The sequence below is a fragment of the Protopterus annectens genome, chromosome 9.part0 (assembly GCF_019279795.1).
Source record: "Protopterus annectens isolate FY-2018-M chromosome 9.part0, PAN1.0, whole genome shotgun sequence".
Lineage (NCBI taxonomy): Eukaryota > Metazoa > Chordata > Ceratodontiformes > Protopteridae > Protopterus > Protopterus annectens.
Window position 1 is genome coordinate 322,295,242 of NC_056743.1, and position 23,853 is coordinate 322,319,094.

General features: G+C 43.4%; 1 protein-coding gene across 1 annotated transcript in view; it reads left to right on the top strand.

Moving 5' to 3' along the window:
- Window positions 1-23,853, top strand: part of ZZEF1 (zinc finger ZZ-type and EF-hand domain containing 1) — a gene marked incomplete in the record, with an annotated part of 3,903,331 nt that overhangs the window by 3,611,991 nt on the left and 267,487 nt on the right.

Sequence of the window (23,853 nt, forward strand, 5' to 3'; positions counted from 1 at the left end):
GGTGAATCTGGGAATCTTGAGGCAGTGTTACAACTGGGTCATGTACACAGACAACCCTCTCCTCCTCCCAACAAATTCCAACACATGTGAGAGATGCAATCATATAGCCATACTGGAGGCTAAGCTCTCTCAACTCAGTACTGGCGAAACCAGTCAGGAGGAGAAGGAAACCACACTCACTACAATTCCAGTCTCACATAGACCTACCACGACAGCAAACCAAACACATAAACACACAAAAACATACTCGGAGGCTCTAAATAAAAATCTGCCTAAGCAGCAGAGACCTCCAAAGCAGACACCCAAGCAACCGCTACCCCAAAACAAAACACGTGCAACACATAGCTCACAAAGCAAGTGTGCCGAACAGTCACAGCCCTTAAGGCTAAAGAACACACCTGATACACTTGTAATAGGTGATACTATCGTCAGGCACACTGACGTCCCGCTCACCAGGCTGAACAAGGAGAAGGTCATGGTGAGCTGCCTGTCGGGTGCTAGGATCCGCCACATAACACAAGCATTCAGGTCACTCCAAGGCAAGTACAAATATGACACAATCATTGTCCATGCTGGTGTGAATGACCTGAGATGGACCTCCCTGGACTACATGAAAAGAGACATAGAGGAGCTCACTGAGCATGTAGCCCAGGCCGGTATGACCCTGACCTTGAGTAGCATCTTACCCTCACCAAGAATGATGCCACAATATGAAGACAAGATGATCAATTTCAACAATTGGCTTAAGTATTGGTGTCATTCAAAGGGGATCCAATGCCTGTCAGCCTGGGATGACATGCTCGACAAGCCACGATGCTTCGCTAGGGACAGCTTGCACCTATCACCCCTGGGCTTTTGGATATTGGCAAAGGCTCTTGCTACCCCCATAGTGCCTTTTTCGGCAAGGCTCAAAAGACAAACCCACCTCCATAAGTATCACAAGGGATAAGAAACTAAGAGTAATGCTACTCAATGCCAGAAGTCTAAACCTCAAGATGCTCGCACTCGAAACTCTCCTTAGCATGGACAACATCGATATCTGTGCAGTAACAGAAACATGGTTCAAGGCTCCCAAGAGCACCCCAGCACTACCAGGTTATACCTCATACCATGCTGTTTGGCCCCAAAACTTGGACCGAACCACAAAAGGAGGGGGAGTATCAATATTCGTCAAAGATACCCACACTTCCAGGTTGGTGGCACAGCAAGAAGCATTAGAGACTATCCATGTGCAACTAACAGTGGGTAAAACTGCCTTCCAGTTTATAGCCTGCTACAGACCACCCTCCCAAACCCAGGAACCCCACTCGGCCTTCCTGAGAACACTGGAAAATATGAAGGTTTCTCCAAACACCATTATATTGGGTGACTTCAACTACCCAAACATAGACTGGGAGCATTACTCTAGCTCCAACACCCTAGCCCAAAGGTTCCTAGAATTTATAAACTCAAATGCTATGGAACAACTTGTTACCACTCCCACAAGAGGGGAAAACATACTGGACCTGATCATCACCAACATGGGGACTCTATGCTGCAGACCAGAAGACCTCACTGGTAAGATCAGACAATAAACTAATCTCACTGGATATTCACATCCCGACTCCACCCCCTGCCCTGAAAACCACAGTGAAAAACTTCTCTAAAGCAAATTTTACACTCCTCAAAACCAAGGTGAAATCCTTCAAAGCCCCTGGGCCTGTGGGAAATACGGCCCAGACCGCAGAATCCTTTATAAACGCATTCTATGAACACCTTCAGGAATGCATGGATCATGCAATCCCAAATAAAACCAAGACCCAATCCTCCAAAGGCAGACGTCCTGTCTGGTGGACCCCAGCCATAAACAAACTATACAATAGAAGGAGGAAGCTACTACATGATAGAGCAAAATCTCAAAAAGGGAAGGCATCTCTGATCAGTATTAGCAAAAAACTACGGGCACTCATATAGTCGTCTAAGGCCAGCTTCGAGAGAAAAATTGCACAGGACACTAAGGATAATCACAAGGCTTTCTTTAGTTATGTTAGGAACCTGGGTGGGAATTCCCAGATATGCTCAGAATTAGTCCAAAATGACAAAAAATACACCGAACACACAGACATTGCCAACATCATAGCTGAAAGGTTCAGCGCAAACTTCTCCCCCCACCTCCCCACCAAAAGGGCAATTATCTATCCCAGCAGAGTGCTGCCCCCTTTACATCTCAGATTCTCAGGTAAGAGCTGCCCTCTCTAAAGCAAAAAAACACAGCATCAATGGGACCAGACGGTGTCCCAGGCTGCGTCCTGCATGAACTCCAAGAAGAGCTAAACCCAAACATAAAACTATTGTTCAGTCTTAGCCTTACTACAGGATTTGTACCCAAAGAGTGGTGTACAGCAACAGTGGTCCCTCTCCACAAAGATGGTGCCTCAACAGATCCTGGAAACTATCGCCCGATAAGCCTGACTGCCTTTGTCTGCAAAGCTATGGAAAGGATCATCATGGACCTCATAAATAAAGATATTGGGGACCTACAGACACTGGATCCTACCCAGTTTGGCTTTGTTAAGGGCAGATCCTGCCTCTTAAACCTGGTTGATTTCTTTGAAACAGTCACCAAGGCCATTGACGAGGGGAATGTGGTCCACACAGCCTACCTGGACCTCGCAAAAGCCTTCGATACAATACCCCACTCGGGCATTATAGATAAGCTCACCAGCTTAAATATAAACCCCTATGTCACTAGATGGGTTGCAAACTGGCTCAAGGACAGAACCCACATGGTTAGAATTGCTGGAGCCATGTCAGACTCCAAACCAGTTACAAGTGGCATCCCACAAGGCTCAGTCCTGGGACCTCTCTTGTACGGTATGTATTTCTCGGAGGTACAAGCCAACACGGAAGGACTGTGGCTGACCAAAGTTCACAGATGACTGCAAACTGGGTGCCATAATCGACTCTCCACCCAACACAAGCATCCTCCAAAAGGGCCTCATAGAAACAGACAAAGTGGTGCCAGAGCCATGGCCTCGAGCTAAACGTCAAAAAGTGTATAGTCATCCCCTTTGGCAAAAACAAAGTGCCCACAAATTACCACATAGGTGGTAATCCATTAAGTACAGAAGAAGTAATTAGGGACCTGGGGACCCAAGTTGATAGCAATCTCTCATTTGACAACCACGTGGCCAAAGTGGTTAGAAAAACATTTTTTATAGCCCACCTAATCATGAAGAGATTCACATCTAGATCAGGGGAGGTCATCGTGCCTTTTTACTCATCCCTCATCAGGCCCATAATTGAGTACAATGCCCCTTTTGGGATGTACCTTACCAGACACCTGCAGCAACTGGAAAGACCCCAAAAGTACCTCACCAAGAGGATCAAAGGGCTCAAACAGATGCCATATGCTGCCGGTTAAAGAAACTCCAGCTCTACTCAGTGGCATATCGCCTGTTCAGAGGCGATCTGTGCCTGACGTATAAAGCCATGTCCAACCCGGAATTAATGGACATGCTGCACCTCAGAAAATCCAAATCCCATCGAGCTACGGCTCGAGACTTGAACCTCAGCACTGAAATAAATAGGACATGCTGGAGGGACAGATTCATAACCCAGAGGCTCCCTTCACTCTGGAATAAAAGGTTAGGCAGAGTCCCTCATTGACTCTCTTCAAGAGGAATCTTGATGAGTGGATGGGAGATAGTAGGTTTACCCCGGGTATCACTTTTGTGTCACTCTTAGACAGAGGCACAGTATACTAACCTCGAAAAAGGGCATAGCAAAATTAATTTAAAATGAGTGGCGAAAGCCAAACACATTCTGGCTAGGCTTATAAATGCCCTAGGTCAGATAGCCTAGTATGAACCTATGAACCTCAAATTCATTTGGACTCGTCATTGCCGTGCATTAACCTTTCTGTTTCCTCTTTTGCCCTTCATCAGGAAGAAATTTCTTTGGTGGCTCAACCAAATTTCATTCAACTCAGAATGGGCTTTTCTTGTTCTAGCTTCTTACCTGGAGCAGTTCACAGATGCTTCAGATCTGGCTTGTGGAGCTTGTTCTAAAGGCATCAAGGTCCAAGGATTATGTTCAGCAAAGGAAAGAATGGACCACATAAACATAAAGGTGATGAAAACATTCATTTTGACCCTTCAGTCTCTCCATTTTATCTTGACTCCTGGTCCTCTTAGGATTTACAGACATCACAGTTAATGTGGTACATAAGCAAGGTGGGGGAGGCACCTATCTTACTGCCTCTGCAGACTACCTCTCATAGTTTGGGAAATAGCAAATCAGCACAGAATCTTTCTTCAAGCAGCATATATTCCTCCAGAAAGGAATATTGTGGCAGAACTTTTGAGCAGATCCTCATGAATGGATGTTAAACAGGTAGGTCTTCTAGACATTGCCCATTGGTGTGGTATTCCACAGGTTGATCTTATTGCCTTCATGCACAGCAAGCAGCTGAGGCTCTTATGTTTAAGACTGCCATACCATCAGGTTTGGGGAATGGATGCCGTTTCTTTTCCTTCGAAAGGGAGGTTCCCTTATGCTTCTTCTCACAATTTTCTGAAAGCCAACCCAGAAATCTTGTTGTGACCCCCTTTTGATGCAGACGGCATTGGTTCCCACTTCTCTTTTACTCGGCCAAGAGCAATAATCAGAAGTTGCCCCACAGGATGGAGTTGCTTATAGAGAACAAATCTTTCTAATGCACACTAACCTGCAGACATTGAGTCTGACTCTTTGAGTAGAAGTATATTAAATACTTGTAGGCACCAATTTTTTGAGAACGTGCTTAAGGTTTTTTTAGGAGGCTTGAAAGCTAAATACAATGAAATGTTATGTTTCCAAATTGAACAGATTTTCCTTCTGGTGTTGTAAAAAGAATCAGGACTGTTATCAACAGGATATTCCTAATGTTCTTGATTATTTGTGTGAGCTGGTCAATGCTGGGTTGGTATTCTCTTTTATTAATGCACATCTGTCAGCCATTTCTGCCTACCTACCTGTAGATCCAGCATTTTCATCTTGATTTGATGTCAGTCTTCTCTTGAAAGGTGTTCAGCATGTCATATCACCAGAGAGAGAGCTTATCCCCCTTCTTGGATCTCAACTGTGTTTTGGGAAAGCTTACTTTTTCTCTTTCAGAGTCTGTTGCTAATGCTTCTCTCAAATCTTGTACGTGGGTAAACAGTGCTACTGGTAGCCTTGACTTCTGCTAAAGTTTGCAAGCATCAGTAGCTTTTCTAACCTTTATGTTATTTTTCATAAGGATAGGGTTACGCTTGTAGTCCTTTTATGCCAAAGGCTGATTTCTTTGAATCAGACCATTAACTTGCCTTTCCTTTTTGTTCTCCTCAGAATAAATGGGAGTGGAGTTTGCATTCCCCTAGCCATACATAGTTCAGGTTTTATTTAGGTAGTACTAAGACTGTCTAAAAATCTCACCAGCTTTTTGCATCTTTCCAGGACAAGGACTTGGGTCTTGTGTTTTCAAGCAAACTGTTTCTAATTGGATTTCTAATGATTAACAAATTCAAGTTCAAGTTAAATCTCTTTCACTAGAGCTATAGCTTCTTCGAGAGCTTTCTTTAAAGGTTTGGATTTCAGATCTATTCGTGAAGCAGATATTTGATCTTTTGTTCGCACTTTCACAAAACATTGTATTAGAGTAAGGATTGCCAGGTCAGTCCTTCAGGGTCTTCTGCTCACTATGTGGGTGCTAGAATTTTGATACTGTTCAGATATTTTTTTCTAGAGTCATGCAGCAGATACTAAAGTATCTAGTACAAAGTGAAACTGCTACTAGAAGATCATGCATTTGCAAGTAGAAAAGATGTTCTAGTTGGTGCTAGTCCAAGAACCAGGACCATGTTCCCCTGTTCTGGCCTTGTCTGCCTCTGCTTCTTGAATATTTATGTGAGTTACTGTCCCCTGGCCTTTCTTGTTCTTCTGTTAAGGTTAATTTGTCAACTATTTTTGGTTGTCTGCTCTTAGATCTCTATTTCTAATAATTCACAAGTAGAATAGTTTTTGAAATGGGTATTGCATGTGCATCCAGCTGGGAAACAGGTGGCTTCAACTTGGGATCTTAACCGTGTGCTGGAAAAGCTTACTGTGTTTCATTTGAACCAGCTGAATTGATGTGGTTCAAAGTTTTTTAGATTAAAACCTGAGTGCTGTAGTGTTCAGTGCAAGCACTGTAGCGCTACATTTGTAACAAACTATGTGCATTAAGAACTATTTTGTTTCCTTGTTTACTTATGAACCGCGTCTGTTTTTATATCACCACCACTGCCTGTAGAGAAGTTATTACTAACCAAACGAGAGCAAATGAGATTTATCTGTCCCATTCTCAAAACAGTAAGCTTTTTATCATGCAAGATGGAATTTTAGCTACTGGTAGCAGTTTTTGTTTTCTACATTTGCTGAATATTTTAATTGAAGTAAAAGACCTAACACAAAGAAATCATAAATATTTGGTATGGTGAATAGTGGATACTGAAGTGGAAGAGATGTTTACTAAGCTATGAAACAAGAACTGGATCTTTTTCACTATCCTATACTTGGTTTTCTAGAGTATTTAAGCTACGAATTTGATTCAAATTTGTTTGATTCATTAATATTCATGTTTTCAGATTCCATTCCTGTTCAGCAGCTGTCACACACAGTTGCACTTCTGCCTTTTAAAACTACTCACCGAGGGAATGTCTCTAGAGTATTTAAGCTACGAATTTGATTCAAATTTGTTTGATTCATTAATATTCATGTTTTCAGATTCCATTCCTGTTCAGCAGCTGTCACACACAGTTGCACTTCTGCCTTTTAAAACTACTCACCAAGGGAATGTCCCTGATTTTGTGGCTATTATTTTCTGTTTTATTTAAAACTTGTATTTTTAAGAGAGATCAACATTTATTTCATGATATTTTCAGACAATGTTATTAGCATAATTATTTATAAAACATCCTTAGACTGGGATCCACCATCAAAGACAAAGGAGCAACTCTGTCTTGAATTTTAATGAACTAAATAATTTTCTATTTTTTTCTGCTTCAGTATATACAAAGAATAGTTTTATGCAGAAACACGCACTCTTTAGGTCTGAAATTACACTAGCATTTTATATATATTTTTATAGATTTTGTTGAGTTTGCTGTGAAGAGAACTTATAGCTTCCCATTTGTTTTCAGCTGAATGTTTTGTAAATTTTGATTCCTGTCAGTTTACAAAAGCCATTCTGTCCTGAATTCCTCCTTCACTTTAAATGACAATGTCAGTGTACTGTTTCAAGATATTCTTATGAAATCTTCAGGAAAAGAGCACTCATTAATCTCACAGCCTGATTAGCATTTAGAAAAAGTAAACAACTGCATCTCAGATATGTACATTCCTTTCAGAACATGTACAGTATGTGATCTGAAGTCATTGACTTCATTTGATCTTCAATCTGTGGGTTATGGATCCGTATCGGATCCAACATGGCCGCATGTCCAGCAGCTGATCCGATCTCCAAGCTCCTCCCCTTACCCATAATGCCACCTGTCTCCTTTCTCCCTTCACTTCTCATTTGCCACTGGAAAAGCAAGCATCGTGGTCTGAGTTCTTGGCTAGTCATTGGGTTTTGTGAGTACAATTTTGTGATTTTTTCCTTCTCTCTAACTTTTCTCTTAGCTTTATTTTCTATCCTCCCCGCACAGTCGAAATTAAAAAAAAAAATCTTTTCTCTCTTTCCGTCTACCCGTAAACTAGGTTTCAGAAAGTGCACAGAGTATGGCCATAAGCTCTCCCTGGCAGATGGCTACACACTGTGCATGGTGTATTTGGGTATGGCCCACCTACAAACCTCCTGTCCTATTTGTGCCAGGTTTAACCCCAGGACACTGAAGGACAGGAGGGGTAAACTTATTCTCAAGGGCCTACTTCCCTCTTCGGGGATGGTAGCTCCTATGCCCCCCCCCCACACTTCAGGTGCAGCAGCTTCTACCTCTTCCCCAGTCCCTTTGGACTCGTACTCCCACCAAGAGGTCCAGGGAAGGGTAGAAGTCTAAGAAAGACAGATCGAGGAAGCGATCTCCCAGCTACTCAGCGCTGGCCAGCCTGCTGCCGAAAAGGTTAGGCCAGAGACCAGACCTGGTTCTCTCCAACTCCATTCTCCCAGTTTCTCCCCAGAGCTGGAGGAAACCCGAATCAGGGCGCCCATCTGGGCTTCCCCCCACCGGCACTCCAGACTGGTATCAGTAGCTTCATCCTCCCGCTCCACCCAGAGCCTCAGTGAAGCGGAGATGGATAAGATGATGTGGAGGTTTGTCCGCACCCAAATTCAGATGGGGAACTTGCCAACCCTTTTTCTTGGGGGGGGGGGACTCACTCGCAGCCTTTCTTTACTCTGATCACTCCTCCAATCTGGTCTTTGGTTCGGAGCCCTTGGATCCGAGGACCCGGGTTTCGAGGTGTTGGCGCTGATGGTACTTTGTACCTCGACAGCGGCCATTGCCTTGAGCGTTTCACATCCAACCGGGTTGGTTCGGAGGGGGTGCTGTCGCCTCCGAGTGTATCAGACTGCAGTATTCCCCTTGGTATCTGGGCTTCTGGAGTGTCATCTCTGACTCCCCTGTCGGGTCAGAATGGAATGGCTCCGGCTGGCCCTTCTCAGGATGTCCGTTCTCCTTCAGCGTTTGATGTGGTGGAGAGGGTTCTCTTGGTGTCGTCGAGACCCTTGACCATCTCATCCTTGGACTCTGCACCAACTCCCTCTGTTTTGGGTATGATCCTGACCATCTTACTATTTCAAGGGCAGCCTGTGCCTGTTTTGCCTCAGGAAGCCCAAGTGGGTAAGCAGCAAGACGTTTGCGATTCCCATGAGGAGATCCCTCACAAACAGACATGTAAGAGGAGGCACTTGGACTCCCCACCGGAGTCCCTCACTGAAGACACTGATTTGGAGGAAGGGGAAGGAAAGATGAAATTCCTTCACCAGAGGGGGGGGGGTCTGCCCAAAAATGGACCTCAGACTAGTCAGTGTTCATAGAGGCGTTTGGCACAGGCCCATCTACTTTCTGGGTGTCCCCTCCCATGGATCCCTTAGTGGACCTAATAACATCTTGGGCATGGAAGGAACCAGATATGGTGGAGCTGATCCCTAAGCCCCCTTATAAAGTACTTAGCCCCCCTTCAGACAGAACATGTTGGAACAAAGCATCCCCAGTTGATATTATGTCACCAAGAAAGAGCTCACTGTGGAGGCAGTCGGGGGTCGGTTATCACTACACCCAGCGGAATGGAAGTCCATAACAACAGATCGCTGGGTGTTGCAGATCATATCCAGAGGAATATTCACTCCCATTCCTCGAACTGCCCCATCCACCCAAACACCTCCTGGACGTCCCAACCGCGCAAAGGGAGGAAGCAGCACTAAAAATAAAAAGCTGCTAAAACAAGTCATCTAACCTGTCCCCCTTGACCAATCCGGATCAGGCATTTACTCCAGGTTCTTTTTAGTGCCAAACAAAATGGGGGACCTAAGATCCATTTTGGATCTATCCACCTTGAACTTGTCAGTGGCCAAGGTGAAATTTCGGATGGTCACACTTCAATCCATCCTGCCCTACCTGCAGGTGAATGACTTAATGTGCTCGATCGACCTCCAGGATGCTTACTAACCTATCAAGATGGACAGGCACTCTAGGAGGTTTCTCTGTTTCTGGCTAGGAACCAATCATTATCAGTTCAAAACCCTTCCCTTTGGTCTTACTACAGCCCCCAGGGTGTTCACCAACGTGATGGCAGTAATAGCGGTTCACCTGAGGCTTCAGGGGATTCAGGTCTTCTCTTACCTGGACGATTGGCTCTTCACTGCCCCTTCCGAGCATCAACTTTGCCAAGCCAGGAATTACTTCCTCTCCCTAGCACGGAGTTTGGGCATCGCCATCAGTCTCAACAAATCGTCGCTGACCCCTGTCCATGTCTTAGATTTCATTGGGGCTTGATTGGACACTATCCAGGTGAAAGTTTCCCTCACCCCAGGCAGGATACACAGCCTTAAGCTACACATTCTGTACATCATTCTAGCCCAATCTCTGACAGCAGAGAGAATTCTGTGGGCGTTGGGGATTGTGGTGGCTACGATCAACCTGCTACCCTTAGCGTGCCTCAGTGTGCGGATGTTTTAATGGACCTTTCCGTTCAGTGGTCTGTATTAGATCTGTTGTTGTCTCACCCTGTATGAATCTCCTGAGTGTGCAGGTACTCTCTTCGTTGGTGGATTCATTCCCCAGATCTAGTCAGGGGACGTCCCTTTCTTCCGTCCTTTCCCAAGACCACGGTGACCATGGATGTCTCCCAGCTAGGGTTGGGGGGCTTTGCTCAGGAAGGACTGTTCAAGGCACGTGGTCCCCATCCGAGACCAATTTACATATCAACGTCATGGAGATGAGGACTGTGCTTTTGACGTTGCAGGCCATCCATGGCCATGTTCCTCTAGGGATGATTGCTATCCTGACAGACAGTATGTCGGTGGTCTGGTACATCAGCAAATGGGGAAACAAGATCTTACCCCCTTTGTCGCAAAGCCATGAGAGTGTGGGAATGGGCGATCTCCACCTTCTGCTTTCTAATGATCAAGCACATTCCAGGACGGTCCAGCATTCTAGCGGACAGGCTCAGCAGATCTGTCCTGATGACTTACGAGTGGTCTCTGAATCCTTAAGTGGCGGAGAAGATCTTTCTAAAGTGGGGTCGTCCTTGCTGCGATCTATTTGTATCTCCTTCCAGTGCAAACATCAGTGAGTTCTTCACTTTGAAACCCCCTCAAGTAAGCCCCCAGAGATGCTCCGATTCATGCATTGCCTCCCGGTCTTCTTTATGCCTGTTTCCCTCTGCCCTTGATATCAAAGTTTGTTCAGAAAGCTTGCAGGCTGGGGAGCTTTGTGATCCTCATTGCCCCATTCTTGCCTCGCCAAGTCTGGTTTCCCTCTCTGTGGTCTCATCTGGTAGTCCCACCATGGACGTTGGATCCGGATCAGAATCTCATTTCTCATCCCTCGGGGATTCCTGACCCAGACCCGGGCAGTCTGAAGCTCACAGCTTGGCTGCTCCAGTTCCCATGATTGTTAGGACTCCTGGTTTATCTTCTCCTGTTAAAATCATTTTGGTGGCGGCTCACAACTTGTCCAGAAGGGTATACCGTAGCAAGTGGAAACATTTTTCTGAATGGGCCTTGCAGCATGCATTGAACCCCTTTACTGCTCCCTATTGGAATTTGTGGAGGGGATTTTTCAGCAAGATACCAGTTCCTCCACTGTCAAAGTCCAACTGGCCGCAATTTCCAATTTTCATGTGGGAGAAAACATGACGTCGTTGGCCTTTTCTTAACTCTGCAAGATCTTCTTTAAGGGTACATTTCTCCTAAGACTCCCAGTGAAGGATCCTACGATTCCGTGGGTTCTTACATTAGTGCTTCAGGCTTTAGTCTCACACCCTTTTGAACCTGCAGCTTCGGTACATTTGCAGTATCTGTGTTGGAATACTGACTTTTTACGTGCCATTACTTCTGCTAGGAGGGTGTCAGAACTTCAAGCACTACTGATCAAAGTTCCTTATATGACTTTTCATAAGGATAGAGTGTCTTTGCATACTAACCCATATTTTCTTTCCAAGGTAGCATCAGAAGCCAATATTAATCAGATTATCACTCTCCCAGTCTTCTTTCCAAATTTTCAAAATAAGGGTGAATGTAAACTACATTTACTTGCTGTGCATAGACAATTACGGTTCTATTTGCACAGGACAAAAGCTTTTCGTAAATCTAACCAGTTGTTCATTTCTTACTCCAAACTCTTTTTAGGGAAACCAATTTCTAAGGTTACGATTGCCCATTGGATTTCCCAGTGCAGTATTTGGACGTACTCTTTTAGGGGAATTTCCCTTTCAGGTCAGGTAAAAGCACATTCTACCAGATCTCTGGCTACTTCAGCAGCTTTTTGGTCCATGGTGTCAGTGGATGATATCTGTTCTGCACCTATCTAGTCCTCATCTCTTACAATCATTTCTCATTATAAATTGGTTGGGCATCGTATCTAGGAACAGGGCATCCTTTGGCCCTGCCGTGCTCCGGAATACCCATCCATGAGGGCCTTCCAGGTGTATAGTAGCTGGGGACTCTGTCCCACAGGTTGAAGATCAAATGAAGTCAACTACTTCAGATAAAGAAGTTATGTACTTACCATAACATTCCATCGGAGTAGTTGTACTTCATTTGTCTTCAACCATCCCCCCCTCCTTCCCCCTTGTCACTATTGTCCTGGCCATACATATGGAAGATGAACATTTCAGGGGCATCCTCTGTTATTCTTTGGCTCAGGAATGTTGGGTTGTTAGTAGTGGTAAGGTCTTGTTGGGTCGGATGTATGTTATTTGTTGGGCAGCAAACTCGATCTGAAGGAAGGAAGGAGACTGGGCATTATGGGTAAGGGGAGAAGCTTAGAGCTCGGATCAGATACAGTACAGATCCATAACCCACAGGTTAAAGACAAATGAAGTACAACTACTAAGATGGAACATTATGGTGAGTACATAACTTCTTTTTTTGCTGTAATGTGTAAAATGTTATAAAGTATAACTTTTTCTCTAGAAATGAGTATTATTTTTCATTATCATTTCATAGGAACACATCCTTGATTATGATTCAGATATGTAGTGAGTTGTCATTGTGAAAAATGCAAAATATATTTTTGTGAACCTGAATGTCAGAAACAAGAGTACCTCTTTGGCTGTATGAGAGTACTGGTGGAACCATGCAGTACATTTCTCTGTAGGTGTAAGAAGAATTACAGCAAATTAAATATATCTTGATCTTCTACAAAATGCACTTAGCTGGTGGTTCCAGCCCTAAAAATAATTGCTTATCTAATTTAACACACATCAATCTAAACTGGGGGTTGTAAGTCCAGTGACAAAAAAGAAAAAAAAACTTTTGTACTCATGAAAATAGTAGAATTTTTTACCTCTGCTATAATGACATCAAAGTAAAGAAGTATATGCACAGTGTGTGGAGCAGATGTCAACATATCACTCACAGTAGAAACTGTGTATAACTTGAAAAGTTAAGCTGTGACAGTAATGACAGATAAACTACAGCCAGCCAGTGGTGCCTATGTTTTAAAGGTTATTTCTCCATCCCTTATCTGAGAACATCATTATGAAACTGTCTTGTAGTATCAGTGGATTATATTGCTATAAAGTGCACCTCTAAGTTTGAATGGACAGCTTTAGTCACTTGGAAACATGACATTGTTCTCACAGCACATTACAACTGGAACATTTTACTGAGGAAATATATAGGGTTTTTATTTCTGATGTAATGAAAACACAGGAAAATGTATTGCAGGTCATTAGCATGTTCTACATACTGAGTATACATTTGACATCAGTCCTGATGTGGAAACTAGGTATAATGCAGACTGTGGCAGTCAAATCCTGTAAACATAATGGCTTAGTGCCTATCTAGAAGACCATATCTCTGTTCTCCTTTGAGTGTTCATTATGAAACTTTCAGAAGCTAATAGTATGTTCAGCTACCAAAATAAATAAGATTCCTGTTTTAACCTGAGGACTTTCAGTGAAGCCCTGTGCTGAATCTGATTCCACCAGATTAGTTGCTGTAATAATTGACATGTTAATTATGGCAAACTACAGATGAAAACATATTATGTGAAGTTGTTCTATCTCGCCGTTCATTCTTACTGATGGGTTCAAAGCCGATCCTCGGCTCCGACTCGGCCAACTGCAAAAGCTTGAGGTCTTCAACCAGCTCAAGGCTAACTCCTTATCCCATGATACACTTTGATCTTCTCCCAGATCTCGTTTGCCACTGCAACTTGATCGGAAGTTCTCCAGCTCTGGCCAGTGAAGGTTATTGTTATTTTCTCTTTAAAAAATTGTTACATAGCTTAAATTAGATAGTTTAATAATGTGTCCTTTCTTTATAGTAGTTAGCCTTCCTATAAGTATATTCCTGGTATTGGCTAGTTTTTCTTAGGTACTTTAAATAACTTGGATAAGTGGTCTGCCTTTAGTTCTCCCCATCTCTTTTTCCGCTTACATAGCTGTGTGGTATTAGTCAGAGCCCTTTTAATTACAGTGCATTGTGTATTTTTGTTTAATTGCTAGTTATTTAGAGATTTAAATAACTTTGAAAGAGAAATCCAAGTCTGGATTTAAAAAATGCCCAAGATGTGGGCAAAAGATGTCCATCACTGATGGACATACCGACTGTGTGTATTGTTTGGGTGAGGTGCACCTGCAAGAAAGTTGCTCAGTATGCCACTCTTTTAGTACTAGAGTGTTGCATGAGAGAAAGAGAAAACTTATGGATAGAGGTCTTTTAAAATCCTCCTTCCAAGACGCACTGGATAAGCATGACAAACCCTCTAAGATGTCTTCTAGTTCTTCAGAGCCAAACAAAAGTCCATAAACTCCAAAAAACAGATTGAGTAAAGCTTCAACATCTGCTCCACAGCCAACGGAGCCGACTGTTGTTTTGGTTAGGAGCCGGTCCCTGACATTGGAGCCGGTATCGCCTACATTGAAATCCCCCATCTTACAGTCTGTGGCTTCATCCACACATTCTTCTCGGGCCTCAAGTAGACTGTCTGATTTGGATGTGGACCGTGTGGTGAAGAGGCTTTTGTAGATACCGGCGGTTGCAAAAATCTTAACGGTGCCTACACAAGTTCCCCCATCATCTTCTGTTCCTCTGATCTGCCTCGAAGTTTCAGAGCCGGAGAGCTCGGAACTGATAATCGTGGAGCTCTCGGGGCTGACACCTACCTTAGGTTTCTCAGGCCTGACTGCCCTGATATCTCCTGTGCCGACCGAGGGATCTCATTGTCGACGCTCGCCGGTTGGGTCCTGGGAGGATAGTCGGACCAACTTGTTGGCTCTGACTTTGCCTCTCGCAGTTTCAGCTCAAGTGAGCTCAGCTCCGACCTCGGGCTCAGAGCCCTCTGTTCTGGTGCCGGGAGAGTCCCTTGTACCCTCTGATCCGGGGGATTCCTCGCATCGGGACCAAGGGGCCTTCGAGGCCATGATGAGGGTATTGTCCACGCCGTCCACCACACCGTCAGTACCAGCAGCTCCCTCCCGTAAAGCACCAGTGTCTGCCTCTACAACACATGCTTCATTAAAGCATAGAGACCCTGAGCCCCAGGAAACCCCATTGGGCGAACCATGCTCTTCTGAGACCTCTCCAGAAGCTCCCACTGAAGAGGTTCCCAGGAAGAGATTTTGCAAGAGGAAGCATCTGGACTCCCCCCAGAGGAATCCATCACTTCAGATACTGACTTAGATGAGTCAGAAGGATCCCCCTCAGAGGATATCTCATTCGCAGATATGCTAGAAATCCTTAAACAGAGGGGTGGCTGGAAATCCCTGAACCCTACTGATGATGAATCAGTCCTCCTGAAGGCTTTTGAGTCTCAACCCTCCACCTCTTGGATGTCTCCACCCTTCGATGAGATGATTGAGTTACTCTGTCGGAGGGCATGGAAGTCCCCAGATACCACAGAGCCTGTTCCCAGGAGGCCTAATAAATTTATAACCTGCCCTCAAGACAACACCTTTCTAACTAAAGGAGTGCCCTCTGATGCCATGGTGGTGGCAGAGACCCCTAATAAGGAACTATCAGAAACTTCTACGTTTGTTCATGCTCCTAATAGAGAGTCCAGGATTATGGACAGGTATGGGAAGCGTATGTTTAGTTCAGTGGCCTTTGTCATTCGATCGCTGAACTATTTGACACATTTCAAAAGGTTGCAAAGGGGTCTCCTGAAGGAACTGGGAGATGCCCTACAGGGTTCAGTAGCTGCGGGGGTTTCTGACAAGGTAACTTCCCAGCTCTCTACTCTTAATTCTGTTGTGAACTCTTTCCATGTGTCTGGTTTCATATGCAGCTGATGGAATGAGCAAAGCAACGGGTACAGGAATTGCCCTTAGGAGACATTCATGTATGCGCCTATATTCCTTTGCAGAACCCTTTAAGTCTTCCTTTATTAACAGCCCTTTTGACGGCTGATCCCTTTTTGGACCGAAGGTGAAGGAAACACTTACCAGGAGTGAGAAAGACGGAAAGACTTTGTCTGCTGTCGGAATGTGTTTTTCTACCTCAATTAGACCCTACCCCAAAGGGATGGGAGGTGGAAAGATGTGGTTCCATAAATCTCAAGGATCTTTCCAGGACACTCGTGGTGAAACCCCCTCTAGAGGCAGAGGAGGGGGAAATAATGGAAGATGCCGTCTACGTGGTAGAGGGGGTCCACAGAATCAGGGCAACAGAGATCAGTTCTTTGGGAAGCCATATCAGTGCTCCTGAGAGGAGGCCCGATTGTCCATCTCTGGAGGCAGTCGGGAGATGCTTTTCTTTGTACCCAGACGACTGTCTAAAAATAAAAGACAGCTGGGTACAGAGTATCATATCCAGAGGATACTCAATTCCCTTTACCACACCACCCCCTCTTGTGAAAAAAATCCCAGACGTTCCACCCAGTCACAGGGAACAAGCAGCCATAGAGGTCCAAAGGTTTCCGGAAAAAAGGGTCATCCAACCAGTCCCAGCAGACTAGAGAGGATTGAGAACTTACTCAAGGTTCTTTTTAGTTCCATAGAAAACAGGGGACTGGAGACCTATTCTAGACCTCACCAGACTAAACAAGTCAGTAAAAAAGGCAGTTCTGGATGGTCACGCTACAGTCAATACTCCCCTTTCTGGGGAAAGACAATTGGATGTGCTCAATAGATCTCCAGGATGCATACTACCACATAAAAATGGACAGGCCATCCATGAATTATCTAAGCTTCCGGCTGGGAGCCAGTCTTTACCAATTTCGCACTCTGCCCTTTGGTCTCACTACATCCCCCAGTGTGTTCACCAAATGCATGGCAGTAGTCACAGCTCCCCTGAGACGTTTGGGATTCCAGATGTTTCCATATCTAGATGACTGGCTCCTCACTGCCACCACATAGAATCAACTCATACATGCAAGGGACACAACTTTAAAGCTCGGCAATCAATTGGAGATTACTATAAACTCAGAAAAATCTGCCTTGTCGCCATCGCAACAGACCATTTTTATAGGAGCAGAACTAAATACAATCACAATCACATTAAACCTTCCTGCAGAAAGAATTTGTCTTTTACAAAAACAATTCCTAGACCTGCTTCCAGAGACAAAAGCCCCAGTCTCAATGGTACTCAAATTGCTAGGAACGATGGCGGCAGTGATCATAGCCATTCCTCTGGGTCAGATGCACATGCGAGTACTACAGTGCTCCTGTTCTCTCAATGTTCCTTTCAGGAACTTCCAATGTCACACAAAATCATAATAACGAATACGTGCAAGAAGGACCTTCAGTGGTAATTGACATCCCAACAAGTGACTCTAGGCTTCCTATTTGTTCTACCCACTCTTATAGCCACAAACACTTCCTTGATAGAGTTGGGGGGAATTATCAGGGAAAACAGCCCAAGGCACATGGAAAAAGCACGAGGCTCATCTGCATATAAATGTCCTGGAGATGAGACTGATACTCCTAGCATTGCAGTCCTTTCAAGACTTTCTCCCTCTGGGAACAATTGCAATTCAGACAGACAATATGTCAGTGGTATGGTACATAAACAAGGAGGAACCAAATCGTATCCCCTGTGTCGAGAGGCCCTGAGGTATGGCAGTGGGCAACCTCCACCCAGTGCTTTCTGAGAGCAACACACATCCTGGGGAAATCCAGTGTGATAGCAGACAAGCTAAGCAGGGCAATTCTTTTGCCTCACGAGTGGTCCCTTAAGAAACAAGTAGCGGAAAGCATCAGGTGGGGCCAGCCTTGCTGCAATCTCTTTGCAACCCCTACAAACACGAGATGCAGCAGCTACTTTACCCTAATCCCCCCACTTGGGATGCCCCAAAGGAAGCACTGGTGCACAATTGGCCCCTGGGTCTCCTTTATGCTTTTTCCCCTTTCCCTCTAATACCCAAAGTATTACAGAAAACAAAGACTGTGGGAAGGACCATAATCTTAATAGCCCCTTACTGGCCTTGTCAGGTTTGGTTTCCCTTCCTTCATCCTCATCTATTGGAAGAGCCTTGGATCCTGGACCCGGTTCCAGATCTTCTGACCCATTCATTGGGGGCTCTTCATCCTTCTCTTCACTCCCTCAAACTGACAGCTTGGCTGCTCTAATTCCAGACATAGCCAGGATTTACAGCCTCTCAGCCGAAGCCCAACATATTTTAACATTCTCTCATAAGTCATCTACCAGAAAATTATATTTTAGCAAATGGAAGAGATTTTCTGTATGGGCATCTCAGAATGATATTGATCTGTACCTAGCTTCAATTTCATCTATTCTGGAGTTTCTGACTAAACTTTTCAATGAAGGAGCCGCTGCAGCTACCATTAGAGTTCAATAAGCAGCAATCTCAAATTTTTATCTTGGTGTCCAAGGTTCTAATGTCATGTCACATCGACTCTCTAAAGTTTTTCTCAAGGGTACTATTCATTTGAAACAACCTGTCAAAACTCCAGCCATGCAATGGAATCTAAATTTTGTTGTTTCCCGAATTATATTACCTGCTTTTGAACCAGCCTCATCTTGTGATTTGAAATATCTCTCATGGAAGACCATATTCCTAATCGCTATAATTTCTGAGTTACAGGCCTTGACCATCAAACTCCCTTATCTGATTTTCCATAATGACAGAACTCAGAACCAATCCATCATTTTTACCCAAAGTTTGTTCAGAGACGAATCTCAATCAATCTATTGAATTGCCCGTTTTCTTCCCTAAATACACAAATAAGATGGAACTCATGATAAACAAACTTGATGTTCATAGGCAACTCTGATTTTATTTGGACAGGACCAAACAATTCAGGAAAAACAGAACAGCTCTTTGTCTCCTTTTTGGAATCAAAAAAAGGTGCTCCAGTGACAAAAGTCACCTTGTTGAGGTGGTTATCAGATTGTATTTCTTTCACTTACAGTGCAGTGAATGCTCCATTACAACAAAAAATAAAGGCCCACTGTACTAGAGCTGTATCTACCTCATCAGCCTTCTGCTAAGTTACCATTGGATACTATTTGTGCAGCAGCCACCTGGTCAAGGCCTCATACCTTCATCACTCATTACAAGGTAGAAAAGGCCTCCAGGGACAGGGCTTCCTTTGGTTCCACTGTTCTGAAGAACATTCTCCCATGAGCCACCCGAGAAGGATGGTGCTTGGGACACTACTCATCAGTAAGAATGAACGACGAGATAGAACAACTTCACATAAAGAAGTTATGTACTCACCATAATGTTCCATGTGAGTTGTTCATCTCACCTTCATTCGTACGTCCCACCCTCCAACCCCTGTCCAGTCTACTTGAGGTCCGAGACCGCTCTTATTTATGGGTATTTTCTCTTATCCAGTTCTTAGAGTGGCATATTAATAGTCAAAGGTAGCCAGTTGGCAGCAAATAAGATCTGAGGGAAGATCAAGGTACATCATGGTATAGGGAGTTGGCCTCGAGCTGGTTGAAGACCTCGAGCTTTTGCAGTTGAGTTGGAGCCGAGGATTGGCTCCGAACCCATCAGTAAGAATGAAGGCGAGATGAACAATTCACATGGAACATTATGGTGAGTACATGACTTCTTTTTTCTTATAAAATCTGGATGATTTTTACTTATAGTGGCATTTCATTAAGTGAGTAGTGGAGATATTTTGTTTACCTTGATTGCTCAATGCCTAAAAGGAAGAAGCCAACAGCTGTTTCAACAGCAGTTTCTTTTTCTTTTTACTACTTAAACTCTGATGGTAGCTTATGTAAAGGGGGGGGGGTGTTATTAAGATAGTTTAGGGATCAGCCCAAAGAGGCAGTCTGTGTAACACTGATCAAGCCCTTCAGTAAAAGTTAGTGGAGGGAAGAAAGGACAACAGGAATTGGAGCATGCTCTCTAAGCCTTTTAAAAAAGGTTTAACGGTAAGAAGCGTGAGTTGTAGTGTCAGAATGTCAGTGTGGAGATGGTAGGAACAAGAGAGTAGGATTTTATTTTTTATAAGTGGAACAGTTTAATCGGTTTTACTTTCAGGATTTATTGGACATCTGCTGCTTAAAATGTAGGATATGCAGCATGTACTCTGTAGATAAAGAATCTTTAGAAGAAAATGAAAACTTTTGTAAGAAATGTAAATAATTCATAAAATGGTATGAGATCACTTGCCTACACACTTAATTCTTAAGAAAAAAACAAAAGAAAAACACTATGGCATGCAACAGTAAATAAAAACACTTCCCATGGATGATTATTTTTTGTACTTTGGAATGGAACTAAGGATGAGTTTAATGGTTTTCATACTTATGTGAACAGTAAAGTGTTTTTTAAGTGTACTTGTCATTTTGATGATCAATTTTTTTTCGTATGTTTGTGTTAGTAAAAATTGTTGCTCAGATTTGAGTCCAGCAGTTTTAGAAACAAAACCTTAACAAATGGTTATCTACATTACAACAGTTGCCATCCACAATAGAGGTGAACATACTTAAGTGTCTATTTCTCGGCAAAGGGTCCACCGCTTAAAATTGCCTAATCATGTGACAAGCGAGGCACAAGCTAACCTGTGGATGACTTTCCAACCTATACTAAGTGCTTCTTTTTGTGGGGGGTCCATGAACAAAACATCAAAGGCCAATATAAATGGCCATCATATGGTTTTACCCTTCAACAGTAGACCCACAGAGATTAAAATAATGTTGTGTAAGAAGTGGACAGGAGTTTTTAGTTTAGTAGGATTGTTGGGTAACTTGGGTGATGCCTCTAGATTTGTAAATAAAAGGTATAAAAATTTGAAAGGTATGTAGACTCTATATTTTGCCAGTTTACTGTTAAAAGTTTTAAATGTACTGTTGTGCTGTAAGGGAGAGAGATGCAAGGGTTGCTGGATTCAGGGAGCATACTACATTAGTTAGATCACATTAATTCTCTAAGCATCAAACAATTGGTAAACAAACTGAAGTAATATGTATATACAGAGACAAAGGAAGTACCCTATAACATAAAGAGGAATCCAGTCTCTTATAAAAAAGCATTATATCAAGTTGTTGTGGTGCCTAACTTAACACACAATGTAAGAATTAACCAAGACTTTCCCCAATTCAAAGAGCTATGGAAGCTATGAAGGAAAGTTCAGTTAAATGTATTGCCAGAAATGCATAGCTCCAGTAAAGAAATAGATGTTGGACCAGAAGACACAAAATAAAATAAGAGATGTCACTGGGTGGAAGTGTTAGATTAATATGATATTTTGTCTCGCCAAATGACTCTTAAAGTAGTAAGAGAGTTCAGTGGAATGATAAGGAAGGGCCCACAGTTAAGAATAGAGAAGTAGGTGTAGAAACTGAGGAAGATACAGATGAATCCCATACTGAAGGGAAAAGGGGATCTTTAACAGGATCTTATATTCTCAGATCAGATACCCACACCCGTACCCCTCTCAGATCTCCCAAGAACAGGTTTTCAAGGCACTATGTGAGGCCAAGAGCACTACATCTGTTGGGTCAGATAACATACCTGGCTGCCTACTGTCATCTTGGAGCATGACTTGTCTGATCCCCTACAGAAGCTATTCACCATTAGCCTTGAAGCAGGTTTCATCCCGGATGAATGGAGGACAGCAATAGTCACACCCTTCCACAAAGGTGGGGCTTCAGTGAACCCAGGTAATTATAGGCTCATAAGTCTGACCAGATTCATATGTTGTTGTTGTTTGTCTTTCAGCTTTTCCTGGTTAGGGGTCACCACAGTGGAACTCCGGTCTGCTAATCATTGGCAGTTGGTTTTTAAGGTGTCGAGTTGCCAGCCTGACGCCCAACCTTCAATGAAAGCACGCCCATTCAACTCATGTCTTTCGAACGCGGGGAGGACATGCAGACTCCACACAGAAGGCACTCCCAACCCAAGCCGAGAATCAAATGGGAGAACCTCTTGCTATGAGGCAACAACACTACCGCTGCACCACCACGGAAGTAAACATATAAAAAAGATATTTATGGAATTAATAGATTCGATAAGGACAGATCATGCCTGTTTTAACCTGGTTTACTACTGTGAAAAAGTTACTAAAGCAATTGATGAGGGTAACAGTACAGACACCTCTAGACATTGCAAATGTGTTCAACACCATCCCACACTCCAGTAACATAGATGAACATTATCAACTCTTTGGATAGCAAAATGTCTCACAAATGGAATCCAGGAAGTTAGGATGGGTGGCATTACCACATCCAAAAAGCTGTCACTAACAGTATACCCTTGGGTTCAGTCCTTGGGCCACTCCTCTTTGGCATTTATTTTTTGAAGGTCAAAGCTAATGTTAAAAGAATATATGGCTGACCTAGTTTGCAGATGGTTGCATGTCTAATGCCATCATAAACTCCTCCAAGAGGGCCTGTTCTGAAGAAATATCTGGTATCAAAACCATGGACTAAAACTTAATCCCAGGGAAGTGTATAATCATATTCTTCATCAAGCATGACTCCTGCTGTAACTATCGCATTGACAAAACACTTTTAAAAATTGATCATTTAGGTAGGGATCTGGGCTCCTTTGTCAACAATGAGCTGTCCTTTGATCACCATGTCTCCGCTGTTGTAAGGAGTTCCTTTTTCATTGCACATCTGATGTCTAAAGATATTGTGTCCAGATTCAGGGGAGATGTAAGCATTTCACTGTATTCGGCACTCATTGAGCTGATCATTGATTGTGGTGCCCCTTTTGCAATATACCAATCCAAACACTTGTCACACCTGGAACAACCACAAAGCTTTCTCACTAAAAAAAAAAAAATCAAGGGCCTAAACCATAAAAACTGCGCAGACCTTCTCAAAGCCTTGTCCCGATTTTCAATATAATACAGGCAACAGAAAGGCATGCATGTAGAGCTTTAACAGACCTCGTTCTCACATCCAGTGGTATCATAAACACCCACTCAAGAGATCTCATATCCTTTTGCAATGTAATTTAGACGAATGGATGGGTAACCTCAAATTTGCCCCTAGTTTAGCATCCTTGCACCTCATTGATGGAGAAACATGTAAATGTCCCAACATATCAGTGTTCAACCCATCTTTGGTTTATTTAAGGGCTAAAAACTACCGTGGAAGTGTTAAGGCTAGGCTTCTTAAGATCCTCCCAGATCAGTAGCTAGTAAGTTCCCAAACACCCTATGAAGAAGAGAGGGCTTTACCTGTATTTGTCAAAAGAGAGACCACAGCCTGCACTTTGTCAGAATACTTATGAAAATAATGACGTCTTGGCTGACTTCCAAATAAGCCATGTCAGTTTCAGAAAGGTCACTGAAAAGACAATACACTAAGTATAGTTATGGAGAGTATAGCAAGAGTAGATGAGGAAACAGAAAAACACAACTTCATATCAGTAATGTGAAGTCTGAAAAAAATATTCAGCAGGGCAGGCAAAGACAAGGAACTAGTTGATACTGTACCAGTGTTTGTTAAAAGGGGTTTTGGAACACTTGTAATGAAGTCAGCTTATACCACATTTTGAATAAGACATATGCTGGGATTTTAGCTAGATTTTTACAGGCCTGGTTTTATGAAACACACAAACTTTGTGCAGTTTGCCCAGGGTGTCAAATGACAGCACCCTAAGAATCCTTTGGTATTCTTATTTATTATGCAAATCTCATTTGAAAGATGGGGCAACTTGTAAAATGAAGCAAGGTCCATCAATATAGCCTGATAATCACAGACAATGGTCTAGCTGTTGGTGCATTGGGTTACGGCTGTGAGCTGTAATTCCTGTGGTACAGGCTTTG